Raw genomic sequence first — 23,466 nt, 5'->3', positions numbered from 1 at the left:
TTATCCTCTCAAAGAACCAGTTTTGGCTTTGTTGATTTTTGCTATGGTCTCTTTTGTTTCTTTTGCATGTATGTCTGCCTGAATTTTGAAGAATCTTTCTTTCTACTAACACTGGGGTTCTCCATTTCTTCCATTTCTAGTTGCTTTAGATGTAGAGTTAGGTTACTTACTTGACTTTTGTCTTGTTTCTTGAGGTATGCCTGTATTACTATGAACCTTCCCCTTCAACATTGCTTTTACAGTGTCCCAGAGGGTTTGGGTTGTTGTGTTTTCAATTTCATTCATTTCTATGCATATTTTGATTTCATTTTTTATTTCTTCTGTGATTTGTTGGTTATTCATTAGCACGTTGTTCAGCCTCCATATGTTGGAATTTTTAATAGTTTTCCTCCTATATTTGAGATCTATCTTACTGAATTGTGGCCAGAAAAGATGCTTGGAATGATTTCATTTTTTTTTTCTTTTTTGAATTTACCAAGGCTACATTTATGGCCCAGGATGTGATCTATCTTGCAGAAGGTTCCGTGTGCACTTGAAAAAAGGTGAAATTCATTGTTTTGGGGTGAAATGTCCTATAGATATCAATTAGGACTAAAAGGTCTATTGTATCATTTAAAGTTTGTGTTTCCTTGTTAATTTTCAGTTTAGTTGATCAAGCCATAAGTGTGACTGCGGTATTAAAGTCTACCACTATTATTGTGTGCTGGAGTCCAGCTCCAGCAGCCAGGGAATTAGCCTGAAGGGGTGAGCAGTGTTGGCAGATGATGATGTGGCCTCTGACTCAAAGTATGGAACTATATGTTTCTTTCAAACTTCAAGTTTTCTTTCATACTTTGACCAAAGCGTTGAGTCAGAGGTTTGACATTTTTAGTTTCCCCCACCCAGATTTATTGTCTCCAGAAATCACTGTTGTCCTACAAACAGAGTTCCTGCTTCAGCGATTCTCTCAGAAACCGCTTTCAGTTCAGTTCAGTCGCTCAGCCGTGTCTGCCTCTTTGCGATCCCATGAATCGCAGCATGCCAGGCCTCCCTGCCCATCACCATCTTCTGGAGTTCACTCAGACTCACGTCCATCGAGTACGTGATGCCATCCAGCCATCTCATCCTCGGTCGTCCCCTTCTCCTCCTGCCCTCAATCCCTCCCAGCATCAGAGTCTTTTCCAACGAGTCAAATCTTCACATGAGGTGGCCAAAATACTGGAGCTTCAGCTTTAGCATCATTCCTTCCAAAAGAAATCCCAGGGCTGATCTCCTTCAGAACGGACTGGTTGGATCTCCTTGCAGTCCAAGGGACTCTCAAGAGTCTTCTCCAACTCCACAGTTCAAAAGCATCAATTCCTTGGCGATCAGCCTTCTTCACAGTCCAACTCTCACATCCATACATGACCACAGGAAAAACCATAGCCTTGACAGGACGGACCTTAGTCAGCAAAGTAATGTCTCTGCTTTTGAATATACTGTCTAGGTTGCTCATAACTTTCCCTCCAAGGAGTAAGCATCTTTTAATTTCATGGCTGCAGTCACCATCTGCAGTGATTTTGGAGCCCCAAAAAATAAAGTCTGACACTGTTTCTACTGTTTCCCCATCTATTTCCCATGAAGTGATGGGACCAGATGCCATGATCTTCATTTTCTGAATGTTGAGCTTTAAGCCAACTTTTTCGCTCTCCTCTTTCATTTTCATCAAGAGGATTTTTAGTTCCTCTTCACTTTCTGCCATAAGGGTGGTGTCATCTGCATATCTGAGGTTATTGATATTTTCCCCAGCAATCTTGATTCCAGCTTGTGTTTCTTCCAGTCCAGCGTTTCTCATGATAAGCAGGGTAACAATATACAGCCTTGATGTACTCCTTTTCCTGTTTGGAACCAGTCTGTTATTTCATGTCCAGTTCTAACTGTTGCTTCCTGACCTGCATACAGTTTCTCAAGAGGCAGGTTAGGCGGTCTGGTATGCCCATCTCTTTCAGAATTTTCCACAGTTTATTGTGATAGACACAGTCAAAGGCTTTGGGATAGTCAATAAAACAGAAATAGATGATTTTCTGGAACTCTCTTGCTTTTTCCATGATCCAGCGGATGTTGGCAATTTGATCTCTGGTTCCTCTGCCTTTTCTAAAACCAGCATGAATATCAGGGAGTTCACGGTTCACGTATTGCTGAAGTCTGGCTTGGAGAATTTTGAGCATTACTTTACTAGTATGTGAGATGAGTGCAATTGTGCAGTAGTTTGAGCATTCTTTTGCATTGCCTTTCTTTGGAATTGGAAAGAAAACTGACCTTTTCCAGTCCTGTGGCCACTGCTGAGTTTTCCAAATTTGCTGGCATATTGAGTGCAGCACTTTCACTGCATCATCTTCAGAATTTGAAACAGTGTGCTGGCGCACTTAAGTGCAGGCAGCTGCCAGCCGGCCCACTTAAGTGCAGGTGGCTGCCAGCTGGCGCACTTAAGCACAGGCGGCTGCCAGCCAGCGCTGAGAGGAGCTACCCTGCATTCGAGGTTAGGGGCAGCGGCCTAGTGTGCCAGGCTGCAATGGCGCAGGAACGGTCGAGAGGAGCTACCCTGCGTCCGAGGTCAGGGGCGGCGGCCAGGAGGAGCTACCCCGCGTCTGAGGTCGGGGTGGTGGCCGAGAGGAGTTACCCCGCATCCGAGTTCAGTGGCGGCCGGGAGGAGACACCCTGAGTCTAAGATCAGGGGCGACCGGGAGAAGCCACCTCGCACCCGAGGCCAGGGGCGGTGACCCTGAGTAGCCACCCTGAGCCCGAGGCCAGGGGCAGCAACAGGGAAGAGCCACCCATGCCCGAAGCCAGGGCCTGCGTCGGGGAGGCGCAACCCGAGGACCGGTGTCTGCACAGGCACAGGAGGGCCTAGAGGAGCTATCCCACGTTGAAGATCAGGAACGGCGGCGGTAAGGAAATACCTCTTGTCCAAGGTAAGGAGCAGCGGCTGTGCATTGCTGGAGCAGCCGTGAAGAGATACCCCATGCCCAACGTAAGAGAAACCCAAGTAAGATGGTAGGTGTTACAAGAGGGCATCAAAGGGCAGACACACTGAAACCACCCTCACAGAAAACTAGTTAATCTAATCACACTAGGACCACAGCCTTGTCTAACTCAATGAAACCAGGAGATGCCTGCAGGGCAACCCAAGATGGGCGGGTCATGGTGGAGAGGCCTGACAGAATGTGGTCCACTGGAGAAGGGAATGGCAAGCCACTTCAGTATTCTTGCCTTGAGAACCCCATGAATAGTATGAAAAGGTGAAATGATAGGATACCAAAAGAAGAACTCCCCAGGTCATTAGGTGCCCACTATTGGAGATCAGTGGAGAAATAACTCTAGAAAGAATGAAGGGATGGAGCCAAAGCAAAAACAATACCCAGCTGTGGATGTGACTGGTGATAGAAGCAAGATTTGATGCTGTAAAGAGCAATACTGCATAGGAACCTGGAATGTCAGGTCCATGAATCAAGGCAAATTGGAAGTGATCAAACAAGAGATGGCAAGAGTGAACGTCGACATTCAAGGAATCAGTGAACTAAAATGGACTGCAATGGGTGAATTTAACTCAGATGACCATTATATCTACTACTGCGGGCAAGAATCCCTCAGAAGAAATGGAGTAGCCATCATGGTCAACAAAAGAGTCTGAAATGCATTACTTGGATGCAATCTCAAAAATAACAGAATGATCTCTGTTCATTTCCAAGGCAAACCATTCAATATCATGGTAATCCAAGTCTATGACCCAACCAGTAATGCTGAAGAAGCTGAAGTTGAACGGTTTTATGAAGACCTACAAGACCTTTTAGAACTAACATGCAAAAGAGATGTCCTTTTCATTATAGGGGACTGGAATGCAAAAGGAGAAAGTCAAGAAACACCTGGAGTAACAGGCAAATTTGACCTTGGATTGTGGAATGAGGCAGGGCAAAGACTAATAGAGTTTTGCCAAGAAAATGCACTGGTCATAGTCAACACCCTCTTCCAACAACACAAGATTCTACACATGGACATCACCAGATGGTCAACACCAAAATCAGATTGACTATATTCTTTGCAGCCAAAGATGGAGAAGCTCTATACAGTCCACAAAAACAAGACCAGGAGCTGATTGTGGATCACATCATGAACTCCTCATTGCCACATTCAGACTCAAATTGAAGAAAGTAGGAAAACCGCTAGACCATTGAGGTATGACCTAAATCAAATCCCTTATGATTATACAGTGGAAGTGAGAAATAGATTTAAGGGTCTAGATCTGATAGATAGAGTGCCTGATGAACTATGGAATGAGGTTCATGACATTGTACAGGAGACAGGGATCAAGACCATCCCCATGGAGAAGAAATGCAAAAAAGCAAAATGGCTGTCTGGGGAGGCCTTACAAATAGCTGTGAAAAGAAGAGAGGTGAATAGCAACAGAAAAAAGGAAAGATATAAGCATCTGAATGCAGAGTTCCAAAGAATAGCAAGAGGAGATAAGAAAGCCTTCTTCAGCGATCAATGCAAAGAAATAGAGGAAAACAGAATGGGGAAGACTAGAGATCTCTTCAAGAAAATTAGAGATACCAAGGGAACATTTCATGCAAAGATGGGCTTGATAAAAGACAGAAATGGTCTGGACCTAACAGAAGCAGAAGGTATTAAGAAGAGGTGGCAAGAATACACGGAAGAACTCTACAAAAAAGATCTTCACGATCCAGATAATCATGATGATGTCATCATTAATCTAGAGCAAGACATCTTGGAGTGTGAAGTCAAGTGGGCCTTAGAAAGCATCACTGTGAACAAAGCTAGTGGATGTGATTGAATTCCAGTTGAGCTGTTTCAAATCCTGAAAGATGATGCTGTGAAAATGCTGCACTCAATATGTCAGAATCCGATTTACTATCTGTTATCTACTTTCTCTTCTGTGTCCTATACTTAACTTGTGATTACATTGTAACTCATTCCACATTCCTCAGTTTATTTGCTATCTTTCTAAATCCTGTTTGCCCCTAGCATCTTATGATCATTTTCTCCTAAAAAGGCTTCTAGCTATTCTTAATTATTTATAAACCCTAAACTCAGCAAACTTGTTTTGCCATAAATATTTCCCTCAGAAACAGGTCTCAGAAAACAATCTTTCCCATGGCCTCAAGCTGCGGCCAATGGGCTCATCCTGGAACATTCTGTGTAAAGGTCCTTGAACAAATGTCAATGGTCACTTTATAAATTATTTTCTGGGCACAACTGCAGAAGGCTTTGTGCTTTCTCATGTTTCTCTCAAGAACAATAAGCACCTTAACATTCTTTCCAGTCAACTCAATGGAAGAAAGGAAAGAACAAGTCAGAATCACAAGACCTAACTCCTTTATCCCAGGTCCGTGTCTGCAGAATGAGGAGAGGGTGTCAGGGCTGTGCATCCAATTTGTCAGTAATGCCTAACACAGATCCTGACAATTGTGTTATTGTTAATTTCCCCTTTCATACTTGTTAGCATTGTCTTACATATTGCAGTGCTCCTATTGTGGGTGCCTTTATATTTACTACTGTTATATCTTCTTCTTGGATTGATATTTTGATCATTATTTATTGTCCTTCTTTGTCTCTTTTCACAGCCTTTGTTTTATTTTTTTTAATTTTTTTTGTGTTGTTGTTTCTTTTTTTTTTTTAGTTTTTTATTTTTTAAATTTTAAAATCTTTAATTCTTACATGCGTTCCCAAACATGAACCCCCCTCCCACCTCCCTCCCCATAACATCTCTCTGGGTCATCCCCATGCACCAGCCCCAAGCATGCTGCATCCTGCGTCAGACATAGACTGGCGATTCAATTCTTACATGATAGTATACATGTTAGAATGTCATTCTCCCAAATCATCCCACCCTCTCCCTCTCCCTCTGAGTCCAAAAGTCCGTTATACACATCTGTGTCTCTTTTCCCTGTCAGCCTTTGTTTTAAAGTCTATTGCATTGATTTCTATCATTCTAACTTCTACCTCACTTATCCTTACTTCTGCCTCCATTATTCTACTGATGGTCCCCCCCAGAGTGTTCTTGATCTCATTTATTGCATTATTCATTATGTATTGACTCTTTTTAATTTCTTCTGTGTCTTTGTTAAACCTTTCTTGCATCTTCTCAATCTTTATCTCCAGGCTATTATCTGTATTTCCTTATTCTTTTCAAGATTTTGGATCATTTTCACTATCATTATTTTGAATTCTTTATCAGGTATATTCCCTATCTCTTCATCTTTTGTTTGGTTTGGTGGACATTTATTCCGTTCCTTTACCTGCTGGGTATTTGTCAGCCTCTTCTTCTTGTTTATATTGCTGTGTTTGTCGTTGCCTTTCCGGATTCTGGCAATTTGTGGAGTTTTCTTTATTGTGGAGTTTGCTCACTGTAGGTGGGGTTGGACGGGTGGCTTGTCAAGGTTTCCTGGTTAGGCAAGCGTGTGTTGGTGTTCTTGTGGGTGGAGCTGGATTTCTTCCCTCTGTAGCTCAATGAAGTGTCCAGTAATGAGTTATGAGATGTCCATGGGCTTGGAGTGACTTTGGACAGCCTGTATATTGAAACTCAGGGCTATTTTCCTGTGTTGCTGGAGAATTTGCATGGTATGCATTTCTCTGGAACTTGTTGGCCCTTGGATGGTGCTTGGTTTCAGTGTAGGTATGGAGGAGTTTGATGAGTTCTTGTCGATTAGTGTTCCCTGGATTCAGGAGTTCTCTGGTGTTCTCAGGATTTGGAGGTAAGCCTCCTGCCTCTGGTTTTCAGTCTTATTCTTATAATAGCCTCAAGACTTCTCCATCTATACAGCACCAATGATAAAACATATAGGTTAAAGATGAAAAGTTTCTCCACAGTGAGGGACATCCAGAGAGGTTCACAGAGTTACATGGAGAAGAGAAGAGGGAGTAAGGGAGGTAGAGGTGACCAGGAGTGGAAGAGAGGAAATCAAAAGGAGAGAAAGCAAGCTGACTTGTGCTCACTTCCCTATGTGCTCTCCACAGTCTGGAACTCTCAGAGATGTTCACAGAGTTACACAGAGAAGAGAAGAGGGAGGAAAGAGACAGAGGTGGCCAGAGGGGTAAAGGGTCAATGAAAAGGAGAGAGACAGATCCAGCCAGTAGCCAACCCACGTCCAAGGAGCGGTGGCTGCCACAGGAGGGCCTAGAGGAGCTATCCCATGTTGAAGGTCAGGAAGGGTGGTGGTGAGTTGATACACCTCATCCAAGGTAAGGAGCAGTGGCTGAGCTTTGCTGGAACAGCCGTGAAGAGATACCCCACACCCAAGTTTAGAGAAACCCAAGTAAGATGGTAGGTTTTCCGAGAGGGCATCAGAGGGCAGACACACTAAAACCACACACAGAAAACTAGTCAATCTAATCACACTAGGACCACAGCCTTGTCTAACTCAGTAAAACTAAGCCATGCCCATGGGCAACCCAAGATGGGCGGGTCATGGTGGTGAGGTCTGATAGAATGTGGTCCACTGGAGAAAGGAACTGCAAAGCACTTCAGTATTCTTGCCTTGAGAACTCCATGAACAGTATGAAAAGGCAAAATGATAGGATACTGTAAGAGAAACTCCCCAGGTCATTCAGTGCCCAATATGCTACTGGAGATCAGTGGAGAAATAACTCTAGAAAGAATGAAGGGATGGAGCCAAAGCAAAAACAATACCCAGTTGTGGATGTGACTAGTGATAGAAGCAAGATCCGATGCTGTAAAGAGCAATATTGCATAGGAACCTGGAATGTCAGGTCCATGAATCAAGGCAAATTGGAAGTGATCAAACAAGAGATGGCAAGGGTGAACATCTACATTCTAGGAATCAGCAAACTAAAATGAACGGGAATTGGTGAATTTAACTCAGATGACCATTATATCTACTACTGCGGGCAGGAATACCTTAGAAGAAATGGAGTAGCCATCATGGTCAACAAAAGAGTCTGAAATGCATTACTTGGATGCAATCTCAAAAATAACAGAATGATCTCTGTTCATTTCCAAGGCAAACCATTCAATATCATGGTAATCCAAGTCTATGACCTAACCAGTAATGCTGAAGAAGCTGAAGTTGAACGGTTCTATGAAGACCTACAAGAACTTTTAGAACTAACACCCAAAAAAAGATGTCTTTTTCATTATAGGGGACTGGAATGCAAAAGGAGAAAGTCAAGAAACATCTGGAGTAACAGGCAAATTTGACCTTGGAATGCGGAATGAAGCAGGGCAAAGACTAATAGAGTTTTGCAAGAAAATGTACTGGTCATAGAAAACACCCTCTTCCAACAACACAAGAGAAGATTCTACACATGGACATCATCAGATGGTCAACACCAAAATCAGATTGATTATATTCTTTGCAGCCAAAGATGGAGAAGCTCTATACAGTCCACAAAAACAAGACCAGGAGCTGACTGTGGATCACATCATGAACTCCTCATTGCCACATTCAGACTCAAATTGAAGAAAGTAGGGAAAACCGCTAGACCATTGAGGTATGACCTAAATCAAATCCCTTATGATTATACAGTGGAAGTGAGAAATAGATTTAAGGGTCTAGATCTGATAGATAGAGTGCCTGATGAACTATGGAATGAGGTTCATGAGACTGTACAGGAGACAGGGATCAAGACCATCCCCATGGAGAAGAAATGCAAAAAAGCAAAATGGCTGTCTGGGGAGGCCTTACAAATAGCTGCGAAAAGAAGAGAAGCGGAAAAGGAAAAAAGGAGAAAAGGAAAGATATAAGCATCTGAATGCAGAGTTCCAAAGAATAACAAGAAGAGATAAGAAAGCCTTCTGGAGCGATCAATGCAAAGAAATAGAGGAAAACAACAGAATGGGGAAGACTAGAGATCTCTTCAAGAAAATTAGAGATACCAAGGGAATATTTCATGCAAAGCTGGGCTCGATAAAGGACAGAAATGGTATGTACCTAACAGAAGCAGAAGATATTAAGAAGACGTGGCAAGAACACAGAACTGTACAAAAAGATCTTCACAACCAAGATAATCACTATGGTGTGATCACTCACCTAGAACCAGACATCCTGGAATGGGAAGTCAAGTGGGCCTTAGAAAGCATCACTACGAACAAAGCTAGTGGAGGTGATGGAATTCCAGTTGAGCTATTTCAAATCCTGAAAGATGTTGCTGTGATAGTGCTGCACTCAATATGCCAGCAAATTTGGAAAACTCAGCAGTGTCCACAGGACTGGAAAAGGTCAGTTTTCATTCCAATCCCAAAGAAAGGCAATGCAAAAGAATGCTCAAACTACTGCACAATTGCACTCATCTCACACGCTATTAAAGTAATGCTCAAAATTCTCCAAGCCAGGCTTCAGCAATACATGAACCATGAACTTCCAGATGTTCAGCCTACTTTTGGAAAAGGCAGAGGAACCAGGGACCAAATTGCCAGCATCCACTGGATCATGGAAAAAGCAATAGAGTTCCAGAAAAACATACATTTATGCTTTATTGACTATCCCAAACCCCTTGACTGTGTCTATCACAATAAACCGTGGAAAATTCTGAGAGAGGGGAATACCAGACCACCTGACCTGCCTCTTGAAAAATCTGTATGCAGGTCAGGAAGCAACAGTTAGAACTGGACATGGAACAACAAACAGACTGGTTTTAAATAGGAAAATAGTATATCACGGCTGTATATTCTCATCCTGCTTATTTAATTAATATGCAGAGTACATCATGAGAAACACTGGACTGGAAGAAACACAAGCTGAAATCAAGATTGCCAGGAAAAATATAAATAACCTCAGATATGCAGATGACACCACCCTTATGGCAGAAAGTGAAGAGGAACTCAAAAGCCTCTTGGAGAAAGTAAAAGAGGAGAGTGAAACCTTGGCTTAAAGCTCAACATTCAGAAAATGAAGATCATGGCATGCGGTTCCATCACTTCATGGGAAATAGATGGGGAAACAGTGGGAAAAGTGTCAGACTTTATTTTTGGGGGCTCCAAAATCACTGCAGATGGTGATTGCAGCCATGAAATTAAAAGACGTTTACTCCTTGGAAGAAAAGTTATGACTAACCTAGATAGTATATTAAAAAGCAGAGACATTACTTTGCTGACTAAGGTCCATCTAGTCAAGGCTATGGTTTTTCCATTAGTCATGTTATGGATGTGAGAGTTGGACTGTGAAGAAGGCTGAGCACTGAAGAATTGATACGTTTGAACTGCGGTGTTGGAGAAGACTCTTGAGAGTTCCTTGGACTGAAAGGAGATCCAAACAGTCCATTCTGAAGGAGATCAGCCCTGGGATTTCTTTGGAAGGAATGACACTGAAGCTGACACTCCAGTACTTTGGTCACCTCATGAGAAGAGTTGACTCATTGGAAAAGACTCTGATGCTGGGAGGGATAGGGAGCAGGAGGAGAAGGAGATGACAGAGGATGCGATGACTGAAGGCATCACTGACTCGATGGATGTGAGTCTGGGTGAACTCCGGGAGTTGGTGATTGACAGGGAGGCCTGGCATGCTGCAATTCTGGGGTCGCAACAAGTCGGACACAACTGAGCGACTGAACTGAACTGAACTGAACTAAGTGTTCTCAACAGTCCGGAACACACAATGAGATTCACAGAGTTGGGTAGAGAAGAGAAGGAGGAGCGAGGAGATAGAGGAGACCTGGTGGAAAAAAAGGAGATCCAAAGGGGGAGAGAGCAATCAGACCAGTGATCTCGGTCCCAAGTGAAAATGGTTACTGAAGATTGGGTTCTTAAAGGTACAAACTTGATAACAAATTCCCAAAAGCAAAGATTAAAAATCTAGAATAGAGGTTTGATTCTCAAAAATATAATATTAATAAAAAACAAAACAAAACTATATATCTATATATATATATATATATATATATATGAAGTTTGCTTTAAGAAATAGGGTCTTTTTTCTTCAAAGTAATAGTAGGCTATAAAAATGAAATTTAAAGGAGTAGTAGAGGACTTAACAATGAAAAAAATTACATTTAAAGAATGAAAGTAGTAAAAATATATCTAGGACATTCTCTGGTGTTGTTGTGGGCAGTGTGGGGTCAGTTCAGTTTCAGATAGTTTCCTGATCCAGATTATACTTGTCGAGAACTATAGGCCCCTTCCTATGTAGTAGGTGCTAACTGCAGGGCTTTAATCTATTGCACCTGTCACTTCCAGGGTGGTTCCCTCTGTTTTAGCTTCTTCTGTTTGCTGGTCTCTTCAGCATCTAATTTCTGCCCTGCCTAAAGGGGGTGGTGGTGGACAATTTTTTAGGCTCACTTGTTCACTCGTGCTTTGGGGAGGGAGGAACACTGCAAACAAATATCACTGGTGCGTGTGGGGAATGCTCCCAGTGTCTCAGGCACACTGGGTTTGCCCCTGCTCATGGTGTGTGTGCTTTCCCAGTGTACACTGTTCAGAGTCCAGGTTACTCTGCCGGGAACTGTCTGAGGTGGGCCCTGGGTTGCATGCACTTCCCAGGTCTAAGACACTTAATTTCAGGTACTTGGGTACTCCTCAAAGGTGTAGACCCAGTTGGGCCTGCGTTTTGTGCCCTTCCCAGGTCCGAGCCGCTCAAGTGATCAGGTGTTTGGCGAGGACAGTCACTCCTACTTATTGCCTCTCCCGTCCCTGCTGCTCAGTTTTCTGCATGTACAACTGGCACACCTTCTCAGATGGATATTGACCGTCCAGAATCCCAAGAAGACTTGGTTAGTAACGAAGGTTGCTTACAGTATTCTTGCCTGGAGAATCCCTGGGACAGAGAAGCCTGGTGGGCTGCCGTCTAACGGATCACACAGAGTCAGACACAACTAAAGCGGCTTAGCAGCAGCAGCTGCTGCTTGCAGTTTGGTAGATGATGACTGTCTGGGGCAAGATTGCCCCCTTCTGGCTCTGGCTGCCCTCGCTCCCCTGTCTCTGGCAGCGGATGGGCTGGTCCTCAGCCGGCTACCTCTACTCACGCCTTTGAATGTGAGCAGGCCAGGCAGTGTCTTAGTTAGGGCTTTTCACTGGGATAGCTATCCCAGGGTCTGGTTTGCTATCTCAAGTTAGTTCCCTCAGGTTGCACTCAGGGCATTCAGGCCCAGTCCTTACTCTAAGCAATGCAGCCCGCACTACCCTGCCCACCCCCTCTTGCTAGTGGCAGATGCAGGCATCTGCACTGCTTCTCTGCTGGCAGTTGGGCATTACATTTGGCATGTAACCTGTGGGTTTAAATTATTTATTTATTTTTTCCTCCCACTTATGTTGCCCTCTAAGGGCTTTCTTGTGGCGCAAAGCATCTGCCTGCAATCCAGGAGACCGGGGTTCGATTCCTCGGTTGGGAAGATCCCCTGGAGAAGGAAATGGCAATACCCTCCAGCACTCTTGCCTGGAAAATCCCATGGACGGAGGAGCCTGATAGGCTACAGTCCACGGGGTCGCAAAGGGTCAGACACGACTGAGCGGCTTCACTTTATGTTGCCCTCTAAGGTTTCAAGGCTTGTGACAGACTCACCAGTGAGAGTGTTTCCTGTGTTTGGAATCTTCTCTGTTTTTTAAGACTCCCTTCCCAGGATGGATCACCGTCCCTACGTCTTTTGTCTCTCTTTTCATCTGTTATATTTTTTCCTACCTCCTTTCAAAGACAATGGTCTGCTTTTCTGGGTGCCTAATGTCCTCTGCCTGCATTCAGAAGTAGTTTTGTGGAATTTACTCAGCATTCAAATGTTCTTTTGATGAATCTGTTGGGGAGAAATTGTTCTCCCTGTCCTATTCTTCCGCCATCTTAGGACTGTCCGCAGAATTACTCATAATTCCCATGAGATCAATAGGGCCCTGAAGACAATATTGCCTTGCTACTGGGGAATAGTAAACCTGGTCTAAAGGCTGGTTTCATCTCAGTATAAAAAACTTTACAGCAAGCCTTCAAAAAATGCAATTGTTTCCAAGAAATTAACAGTGTTTGCAAACGGTGAAAGGAATAATTTGTAAAAATTAAAAAATATCCAGCATCCAAATGTAAAGTGACCACATCCATGATCCAATTTAAATTTTCCATATAAATTGTGAAAGTATTTGTCCTAGTTTCATCTCAATATTGTAAGGTAATTATCCTCTGATTAAGATAAATAAATAAATTTAAAAAGAATAAAAATCCAGATGTGTAAAGAAGCAAGAAAATATCCATAATGAGGGCAAAATCAATTAGTAAAAACACAAGTAAAATATATATTACATAATTAGCAGGCAAGGACATTAAAATGCTTACTACATCAATAATCCTTATATTAATGAAACTGAAGAATATTGAGTATGTTAAATAGAGACATGTAGAATAGAAATGCAAAGACTCTGGGGAAAAATTAATTGTGCATCAGAGACCTTTGAAGTAACTTTAAGAGTGGTAAAATATATGTAAATAGAATCACACAGGAAGTGAAAGACAGGAGAATAGTGCAAACAACTTCATATTTACTGGTTGAAAAATTTCCAGGAATGATGAAAGCTTTAAAACCATTAACACAGAAATTCAATTAATTCAAGGACCTGAAATATGAAAGATTTACAAAGGCACATCATAATTCAAGATTTAAGACAATCAACCAAAGAAATGCAACCAGAAAGAAAACAGACACAGTAGAACAAAAAGTGGGGATGACAGAAGATTAGGCAAAGAAAACAGTGTTAGTCAGGGGACACTGGCACCACATCTTAATTGCAAGAGAAATATAATTGACTCAGAATTCTATACACAAGAAAATTACATATCAAAAACAAGATAGAATACTTTTTCAGACAGACAACAACTACAAGATTGCATCACCACCAACAGACCAATGTAATAAATGTTTTTTTAAAGATATCAAGTCAGAAGGAATTTAAAATGAAGTGAAAATCTGGATCTAAAGGGGGAATGAACAGTATCCAAAATGATAAACATGTAATATGTATTAGAAGGTAAATATAAGGACTTCCTTGGCAGTCCAGTGGTTAAGGATCTGCTTTGCAATGCAAAGCATTTGCAAATGGCAAAGATATGTTCCTTTGCCAGAGAACTAAGATGCCACATGCCACTGAGCAATTATGCCTGCATGTCCCAAATAGAGTTTACATGCTGCAAGTACTGAACTCCTCAAATAGAGAGTCCCTACCACAAGAAAGATCCTGCATGCCACACTAAGACCCAGTACAGACAAAGAAATGATAAATTAATAAATAATTCAATAATTATCATAATTAATAATGATAGACTGGCAAGTTAAAGATGCATACCATGGATCTTAAAACTACTTAAAAAACAGTTACAGTGAATAAAGTGACAAAGGATATAAAAGGGAATCCAAAAACCTACTCAGTCGCAAAGAAGTCAGAGATAAAAAGAGACATAGAAAGAAAGTACATGGGACAAACTGATGTTAAAGAGCAAGATGATAGAATTAAACACAACTAGAGACTGGAAAAGCTGAGTTTCATTCCAATCACAAAGAAAGGCAATGCCAAAGAATGCTCAAACTACCACACAATTGCACTCATCTCACACTCTAGTAAAGTAATGCTCAAAATTCTCCAAGCCAGGCTTCAGCAATCCATGAACCATGAACTTCCAGATAATCAAGCTGGTTGTAGAAAAGGCAGAGGAACCAAAGATCATATTGCCAACATCTGATGGATTATCAAAAAAGCAATAAATTCCAGAACAAAACCTACTTCTGCTCTACTGATTATGCCAAAGACTTTGTGTGGATCACAATAAAATGTGGAAAATTCTGAAAGTGATTGGGATACCAGACCTCCTGAATTGCCTCTTGAGAAACCTGTATGTAGGTCAGGAAGCAGCAGTTAGAACTGGACATGGAACAACAGACTGGTTCCAAACAGGAAAGAAGTACTTCAAGGCTTTATATTGTCACGATGCTTATTTAGTTTCTATGCAGACTACCTCATGAAAATGCTGGGCTGGAGGAGGCACAGGTTGGAATCAAGATTGCCGGGAGAAATATCAATAGCCTCAAATATGCAGATGACACCACCCTATTGCAGAAAGTGGAGAATAAAATACCTCTTGGTGAAGGTGAAAGAGGAGAGTTAAAAGTTGGCTTAAAGCTCAAAATTTAAAAAACTAAGATCATGGCATGTGGTCCCATCACTTCATGGGCAATAGATGGGGAAACAGTGGAGACAGTGGTGGACCTCATTTTTCTGGGCTCAAAATCTGCAGATGGTGATTGCAGCCATGAAACTAAAATATGTTTACACCTTGGAAGAAAAGTTGAGGCCAATCTAGACAGCATATTGAAGAGCAGAGACATTACTATGTCAACAAAGGTCCGTGTAGTCAAGGCTATGGTTCTTCCAATGGTGATGTATAGATGTGAGAGTTGGACTGTAAAGAAAGGTGAGCCCCGAAGATTTGATGCTTTTGAACTGTGGTGTTGGAGAAGACTCCTGAGTGTCCCTTGGACTGCAAGAAGATGCAACTAGTCCATCCTAAAGGAAATCATTCCTGAATGTTCACTGGAAGGACTGATGCTGAAGCTGAAACTCCAATACTTGGCCACCTGATGCAAAGAGTGGACTCATTTGAAAAGGCCCTGATGTTGGGAAAGATTGAGGGCAGGAGGAGAAGGGGATGACAGAGGATGAGACAGCTGGATGGCATCACCAACTCAAGGGACATGCATATGTGTGGGCTCCAGGTTGGTGATGGACAAGGAGGCCTTGTGTGCTGCAGTTCATGGGCTCACAAGAGTTGAACATGACTGAGCAACTGAACTGAACTGAAGTTGATGAATATAGTGTCAGATTTCTCTCCTTTTTTCCTTTTGATTTTCTTTGCTTTTGTTTTGATGGGCAGGACTTTTGTTTTTCCTTAGAAGATATTCCACTCTGAATGTAGAGTCATAAGTCTGAATTGTAAAGCCACTTAAGCAATGTGTTGTTATATGTAGCTAGTCAACAACTTGATGCAATTAGATTTATTAATCTTTGTTCTCAATTTGTTCAGTTCAGTTCAGTCCTTCAGTTGTGTCTGTTTCTTTGCAATGCCATAGACTACAACATGCCAGGCTTTCCTATCCATCACCAACCTCCGGAGCAGTCTCAAGCTCATGTCCATCGACTTGGTGACGCTATTCAACCATCTCATCATCTGTCTTCCGCTTCTCCTCTTGCCTTCAATTTTTCCTAATAGGAGGATCTTTTCCAATGATTCAGCATGTTTAGTATGCATTCAGTCTGTTTCTCCAAAGAAGACATACAGGTGGCTAACAAACACATGAAAAGATGCTCAACATCACTCATTATCAGAGAAATGAAAATCAAGACCACAATGAGGTACCATTTCACACCAGCCAGAATGGCTGCGATCCAAAAGTCTACAAGCAATAAATGCTGGAGAGGATGTGGAGAAAAGGGAACCCTCTTACACTGTTGGTGGGAATGCAAACTAGTACAGCCACTATGGAGAACAGTGTAGAGATTCCTTAAAAAATTGCAAATAGAACTACCTTATGACCCAGCAATCCCACTGCTGGGCATACACACCGAGGAAACCAGAATTGAAAGAGACACATGTACCCCAATGTTCATCGCAGCACTGTTTATAATAGCCAGGACATGGAAACAACCTAGATGTCCATCAGCAGATGAATGGATAAGAAAGCTGTGGTACATATACACAATGGAGTATTACTCAGCAATTAAACAGAATAAATTTGAATCAGTTCTAATGAGATGGATGAAACTGGAGCCAATTATACAGAGTGAAATAGGCCAGAAAGAAAAACACCACTACAGTATACTGACACATATATATGGAATTTAGAAAGATGGTCATGATGACCCTGTATGTGAGACAGCAAAAGAGACACAGATGTATAGAACGGACTTTTGGACTCTGTGGGAGAGGGAGAGAGTGGGATGATTTGGGAGAATGGCACTGAAACATGTACACTATCATGTAAGAAACGAAGCGCCAGTCTATGTTCGATACAGGATGCAGGATGCTTGGGGCTGGTGCACGGGGATGATCCAAAGAGATGATATGGGGTGGGAGGTGGGAGGGGATTCAGGATTGGGAGCTCGTATACACCCGTGGCGGATTCACATGAATGTATGGCAAAACCAATTCAGTATTGTAAAGTAAAATAAAGTAAAAACAAATTTAAAAAAATAAAATGAAATCAACAAACGTGAATTAAATTCCTCTCTGTCCCCACTGCACCTCCAAATCTAGGCCAGAAACAAAAAACTGCACAGACTGAAGGCTGATTCCAGCACACCACTGTGGAGATTTTGTTCCCACTTTTTTTTTTCAGGAAAATAAAATTAGTTGCTAACATTAAAATCAACAGATTGTACATAAATATCCAAACTTCTGATTTTCTTCAAAACATGGCCAACTGGCCTGCTTTACAGCATGGGTGAAGTGAAGGAAAGGCTCCTAACAGAAATAAGGCCTGTGCTGCCCAGATTCCAACATGGCCACCTAGTCCTAGTATCATATCTCCTGGCTCCTGGGGCAATGAGTTTGTGAGAACTAGACTTCTAGCTCTCTTAAGATGAAGACTACTTTTGTCTTAATCAACTTTGACTTTGAAGCCTTTAACCCAGAACCAAGCGCACTTACTTGTACAGTTGTTGAATGATAGAAAATATCTTGTGGATGGATCTGACATTTCTTCCAATACAGAAACCATGCAATTGAAGTACTGCTCTGCCCTAAATCTTTGTTGCAGCCTGGCATCATAGGTGCCCCTATGTCTGCCATTAGACCCACTACCTAAAGCCAGTTGTATGTCCCTGGGCTGTCCCTGAAGTCTTCACTTTGCCATTTGACAACTTATCATCCTAGCAATGCCTCACCAGTGAAGACAGCAATGCATATCTCATGAAGTGGCTAGGAAGATGACATGAAACCATGCATATCGAGCATGGCCCCTATTATTCCATTTTCATAATGTTCTTAGCAGTTTTTTCTCCAACTAGGCAAGGTTTTCTGTCTTCTTAGATATCCATGCAGATCAGTTTGATTTTCCAGCCAAGATTCAAGGAAGAGATTACAGTTTAATTCTCTGTATTCTGAAAAGCTTCAAAGTCCATTTGCCAAGGACACTAATGAAGGCAAAGTTTTTATCAAGACCTTTGTGGTTTGTTTTTTTTTTTTTTCAGATCTTTTAGTGGCCTGATGGGAAAAAACTAGGGCATGTCAGAGCATATATAACTAGGGGCTCCTGGTCACCCCACTACATGCTAAGAACCTAAACTTCCCTGAGTACTTGGAGCCAGTAAAGAAGCATGAATTGGCTTGTGCTTCTCGGGCTGGTGGCCTTCTCAGAGTGCATAGTCAAGTAAGTATGGGCACCGTATGTCACATCATATTCCTTTCTCGGATTTTTCTTTTCATCCAATTATTCTTCCACCCATCAGGTTTAGAAGGGAAAGGAATATTTCCATAAGAGTCTTAAAGTTCAACTCTTATTTATTAATAAGTAACTTCCTATAGGAACTGTGGATGCCAAAGTCTTGGTATAGATTTGAGTTGCACAACACTTGGGGTTGAAAATGCAACTCCTTGCAACTGTTCAGTGCACAGTCAATACAGATGTTGATGTGGTCCTGTGGAATAGCACTTTTCTACATTTTATTGAATATGTCCTCTTTTCCCCCTATTTCAGTGTGTATATGTCTATGTCTACATCTCTGTATCACTGTCATTTATCTCTCCATCTCTTTGGAAGTCACTGGCAGTCTATTTCTCTTTGTGTTGTTTGCTTTTAATTTTTAATTTGACTCTTACTTCCTTCTCAAGCCTCTGAATTTCCCTTACTTGTTCCCTATATCTTGGATTATTCTTTCAACTCTCTCTTCTCTTTCAACATGTAGAAAGATACACTGTCTTATATCTGACAAGCAGTGTGACAACACCCAACTCAGAAACCTCTTGCATTTCAAATTGCTCCCTTGTAAAAGAGAATAAGAGTCCCCCTTCTACCTCCTTCCTTGAGGTTCTTTGAGAAGGAATGTGTGGGATGGCAACAGCAATGCTAATGGCTGTCACTGATGACACTTCCTATTTATCAGGTACCTTATATCCATCACTTGGCTTATCCCCAAGATATCCTATTTGGAGGGTTTGTATTGTTACATTCCACCATTTTGCTGAAGGGTAGACTGAGACACACATGGTCATATGGCTTACCCAAGATGGCAGAAAAGAACCTGTATTCAAATCTATGTTTTTGCCATGGTATATGCATAAAATTCTGATAATAATGTTCCTCATAAAAATGATTAGAAAACGCACAGGGCCATTAAAATGACAGTTATACCTTAACACATACAGCTAATTGTAGAATCTTCTTTGTTTTCTTTTTTTTAATTTTAATTTTTATCTAATTTTACTTTACAATACTGTATTGCCTTTGCCATACATTGACATGTTTCTTTGTCAAATGCTCAGTGAAAGAATACCTCTAAGGAGAGTGAAGACCATGAGAAAAACCCTCAGTGGAAAAAACATGCTGAACAATTTCTTGAAGGAGCATGCTTACAGACTGTCCCAGATTTCTTTTCATGGCTCAAATCTAACTATTCACCCACTGAGAAACATCAGAGATGTGAGTATTTGGGGAGGATGGTGCTCCACAGGGCTCCCTGGTGCTCTAGCTTAGCATGGCGCTCATCTGGAGGTGCCAGGTGGGATGGTGGGGTTGGGGTTCCTGCCAGAGGCTGAGACACTGGGAAACAGGGGCCCCACCCAGAGGAGAAGCACTCTCATCCTCAACTGGTGGTCTTTGTGACTGGGCCTGGCCATTACCAGGTGGCAGGTAAATATTCATTTCTGTGTCAAACATGTGTCATTAGTTTGAGGGTGATTGTTCCTTCTGAACTAAATAAGCACGTCAGTTACAAATGAAGAGTGAACCATCACTGATCAAAAGGTAGAACCAACTTCAAACCAACCGTGAATCCCCAGGTAGAGGAATTCAGTTTCCAAAGATGCAGCAGGAAAAAGTTACTGAACCTGTATTCTGTGTATGGCCATAAGAATCTAACATAGCGCTTACTGTTTTTAGATTAAAAATGGCTTATTTTGTCTTCAAAAATGCCCATGCCAGCCTGAGAGATAGGCAAAGAGTAAATACATGTTAAATGAAAGGGTCACCTGTGTGGTGTTGATTGGATGTGGTCTGAGTTTAGAGGGAGTGGTTGAAGTTGATCAAGAAGGACCTCCTGGAGAAGAGGGTGCTAAGGCTGGGTCTGAAGAGACTACAGAGCTTCTCAAATGAAGGCACCAGGACTTCCCTGGGTGTCCAGCAGTCCTGGAGGCCCATAGTTATGACTCTGGGCTTCCCATGCAGGAGATACCACTTCAACGCCTGGTGATAGAGTCAATATCTTGCATACAGTGTAGCACAGGAAACATGCATCAAACGCAGATACCTCTGTGACCAAAGTCTGTGAACTGAATGGTGGTTACAAAGTGATCTCAAGAGATATGTGACACCAGAGGGAGTCATCAGTGCGGGGATAGAGCGTAGCCAGTTCTGCACTAACAAACTCCCTCCTTCTCCATGTAGATATTCTACGTGGGTAACATCACTATTGGAACACCCCTCAGGAATTCCAGGTTGTCTTTGACACAGGCTCATCTGTTTTGTGGGTGCCCTCTGTCTTTTGCAACAGCTCAGCCTGTTGTGAGTACAGACACCCCCTACCCGGACCATCTTTCACTTAGCCTGCTGCCCTGTTTCCACCCTTGGAAACTGATGGCACTCATCTTTTGGGTCTGCAGCTACACACGTTAGGTTCAGACAATGTCAGTCTTCCACCTTCCGGCCTACCAATAAGATGTTCTGGATCATGTATGGAGCTGGGAGAATGAAAAGAGTTGTTGTTCATGACACAGTTCGGGTAACAGTGTAACAAATGCTGAGACAGGACTGGATATGAGGCGACCACTGCTTGCAAAACAGATGCAGGACCATCTGGCAGGACCCTTCCTAGCCTAACTCCCGTAGATATTGGCCATCTTATCCACAAGGTCATGTCTCTGGGGATGCAGTGCCCATGGTGACACATGAGCAAGCAAATTATCTAACCCAGAGTGTGGCTTGACGTGTGGACTTGCAGCTCCTCTGCCCATGAGCAGCTCAAGTTTCATTTGGCTTGGAGCGAGAAGGGATAGAATCACCCACTTTTATACTCACAGACTGTTCCAGGCACTGTCAGGTGATAACTGGTTTAATTCTGCAACAACCCCACAAAGCAGTTACTCTGGTTAGCTCATGAGACATATGAGGAAACTGAGGTCCAGACAGCAAGGGCCTTGCTGAGAGCACACCTGTGGTAAAAGGTGGAGTTAGGCTGGCTTTTCAGGAATGAAGCTGCAGTGGGGTGTTTGGGGACAGGATAAAACTGATCTGGGTACCTTGGGGGCAGTCATGGGCTTCAGGTATCCAGAGTGGGAAACTGGAGGCCTGAGAAGTCAAGTGGCGTAATAAACGAGTTCTCTCGCTCTAGAGGACTCTTGAAAGTCTAATAAATCTATGTCTTGCCTCCCCCAAAATACTTGAGTAGTTCCCCTCTCTCTCTTTCTGTCTCATACATACTCACATAAATATACACATATCCCCAAAAGTGAATTCCCCAGGGAGTAATTTCATAGAACCCTGCAAGCAAGATTGTGTTTTCGGCTTCTGTCTTCCTGGACAGATGCAGAATCCACAGTACTTTACAGAGAATTCAGTCCATTCCTGTCATTAGGTCACAGTGATGCCAAAGAGAAGGCTATCTTGCTCTCAATTGTTTTGTCCATAAGGTGGCACCAATGGGACCTGGCCTGACTCTTGGTTGCCCCACCTGGACAGAAGCCACAAGGCAAATTTGACTCACTCATGTGGTATTTTTCAGAGGGACAAATGTTTTAAAATTCATACCCTCTCTCAAATGGAACCCAAATTCCCTTTCTACCTTGCTCTAACCATCTGTGGGCAACCAAAGACAGCCCAGCCTCAATTCTTCTCTAAGGATCTAATGGCAATGCACCCCAGCCCCGTCCTAGCCCCACTTCATGTATCTGTAAGTGGGAACGCTCTTCTCTCCCACAGATTGGGGACTTTTTAAGTACTGACCAGCCATTCAGTCTAAGTGTGGCGGAATACGGGTTTGAGGACAGAAGATCTGATGGCGTCTTGGGCTTGAATTACCCCAACCAATCCTGCTCTAGAGCCATCCCCATCTTTGACAAGCTGAAGAATGAAGGTGCCATTTCTAAGGCTGTTTCTGCCTTCTACTTGAGCAAGTAAGTCTGAGATGGACATTTGCTTTCTCCAAATAAGCTGTAAGATGCTTTCAGTTGTACAAAAATTATAGAAAACTTGATAAAGAAGTATCCAGAGAATAATATAACCAAAGATAACTATGGCCCCATGGCCCTATCTGGCTTCACCACTGGCTTTTATAAATAAAATTTTATTGGAACACAACCCTACTCCTGGGCTCAAGACCAGTAACTTGGTCTAGGGGGTGATTCATGAGGGAGGCAAAAGGAAGGCAACAGGAAACAAGTTGGAGGAAAAAGCATTACGATTTGCTTATGAATTTGATAAGGAAAGAAGGAGAAGAATGGTGGATGTCTTTCCTTCCTCATTAGCATTTAAAGAGAGCCCAGGCCCAGCTACTCAATTTGTGGAGCCAGTGAGAAATGAAAGCATGGGACACAAAAGCATGCCCTTGTTCAAGAAATATTAGGAATTTCAAGACAGGGAGAGCAGAGATGGGGTCCCTTCTGAGTGTGGGGCCCTTTGGACAATGGAGGTCACAGGCCAATGGAGCCAACTCTGGGTGAACTGAACCCACACCCTTAGAACTCCAAGCCTTTGAGTTTCCTGAAAAATGACAAGGTGGACACTGGGAAAGCCGAAACACTTGAGCACCCAGTCCTCTGAAGGTGTCTGAGCACTCAGGTTGCTGAAGGTCCAGGGCATCTTCAGAAGACATAGTGGGTGGAGCTGAAACAAGTGATTCAGCTTCTAACCTCCTCTGTGCCACCCATGAGACAGTAGCAGACCTCAGTCTGGATCTCTATCTCTCCTAGACTCTGCATCTGTACATGGGGACATCATTAGGGCCTTGATGGTTGGACCAGCACGGCTCTCAGACAGTGCTATTATTACTGTCCTCCAAGGATCCCCCCGTCACTTCTCTCTACAGAGACGAGCAGGAGGGCAGTGTGGTGATGTTTGGTGGGGTGGACACCGCTACTATAAGGGAGAGCTCAACTGGGTACCATTGGTCTAAGCAGATGACTGGACTCTACACATAGACCGGTAAGCCTGTCCCTCTGAGGGTCAGCCCAAGTGATGCTCCTGCTAATGTACATAGACACAGGCAGACACACACAAATGCATTCTCAGACATGCACTCACACAGACATATACACCACCCACAATGACACACACAGACACACAGACACTTGGAAACACACAAGC

The 23,466-nt window shown here is 42.7% G+C and overlaps 1 protein-coding gene and 1 pseudogene across 1 annotated transcript in view; both read left to right on the top strand.

The window, feature by feature from the left end:
* The window catches only part of PAG3 (pregnancy-associated glycoprotein 3), a 928,325-nt gene that overhangs the window by 772,797 nt on the left and 132,062 nt on the right, over window positions 1-23,466 (top strand).
* On the top strand, window positions 18,269-23,275 carry LOC101104024 (pregnancy-associated glycoprotein 4-like; annotated as a pseudogene).

Source organism: Ovis aries, unplaced genomic scaffold (assembly GCF_016772045.2).
Source record: "Ovis aries strain OAR_USU_Benz2616 breed Rambouillet unplaced genomic scaffold, ARS-UI_Ramb_v3.0 scaffold_87, whole genome shotgun sequence".
Taxonomy (NCBI): domain Eukaryota; kingdom Metazoa; phylum Chordata; class Mammalia; order Artiodactyla; family Bovidae; genus Ovis; species Ovis aries.
The sequence above is the reverse complement of the archived record's forward strand: the minus strand, read 5'-3'. Positions and strand labels throughout refer to the sequence as shown.